The 942-nt window shown below is 46.7% G+C and overlaps 1 non-coding gene across 1 annotated transcript; it reads right to left on the bottom strand.

The window, feature by feature from the left end:
- Positions 1–528: 528 nt before the first annotated feature.
- LOC149840359 (small nucleolar RNA R71) lies at positions 529–631 on the bottom strand. Its single transcript, XR_016431723.1, has one exon. It is a non-coding gene; the product is annotated as a small nucleolar RNA R71 (small nucleolar RNA).
- Positions 632–942: the final 311 nt, after the last annotated feature.

Here is a 942-nt window from a genome sequence, read left to right as displayed (position 1 = left end):
GGTCGTTTGCTTACATCTGGTCTTAGTACCAGTGTATGCAGGGTCGACGAGGTCTAGGAACCCCATTACACCCATTTGTTGACAACCCAGAGAGAATTTTACATTCTCATCGAAGTTCGGCAACAATGGCTGACATGGATCCTCCACCTCCACCCCCAGTTCTTTCACGCCCTCTGCGGGAATACTTCATTCCCACAGACTATGTTCAGGCATCCTGCATTCGGAGACCCGATATAGGAGCGCCACATTATGAGATTAAGGCCAGCATTATTCAAATGCTTTCATCCTTTTATGGCCTTAGTCATGAGGATCCCTACCGACACTTAGATGAATTCCTCGAAATCTGTTCTACTGTTAAGATACAGAATTTCGATGATGATGCGTTGAGGTTGACTCTATTCCCTTTTTCATTGAAGGACAAAGCCAAGTATTGGCTAAAGTCCTTAGATTCTGTAGAAATAGAGTCCTGGGATCAGTTGCAACAGGAGTTTCTTCGGAAATACTTTCCCATTGGTCGCACGAACCAATATCGTAGAGCCATCACTAGCTTTTCAGAGCTAGATGGTGAGCGCTTTCATGAGACCTGGGAGAGAATGAAGGATCTCCTCAGGAAATGCCCCCATCATCAGGTGCCGAAATGGCAACTGGTGCAGAGTTTCTATGATGGATTGTCTGACAAGAATCGTCAGATGATCCACTCTTCATGCGGTGGGACATTCATGCTGAAGAGCGAGGACGAAGCATGGAGGCTATTTGATACATTGGCCGAGAATTCACTCCACCATGCTTCGAGCTCTCATTCTGATAGAGCCACACCCAGCATTCAGAAGAAAGCTGGCGTTCTTGAGATTGGTCCATCTACTGCACTGCAGTGTAAAGTAGACATGATTGCTCAGAAGCTGGACCAGCTTCTCTCAGGACCATCCACTACACAGCAGGTGT

The sequence above is a fragment of the Nuphar pumila genome, chromosome 4, assembly GCF_984573655.1.
Source record: "Nuphar pumila chromosome 4, dmNupPumi1.hap1.1, whole genome shotgun sequence".
Taxonomy (NCBI): Eukaryota; Viridiplantae; Streptophyta; class Magnoliopsida; order Nymphaeales; family Nymphaeaceae; genus Nuphar; species Nuphar pumila.
The sequence above is the reverse complement of the archived record's forward strand: the minus strand, read 5'-3'. Positions and strand labels throughout refer to the sequence as shown.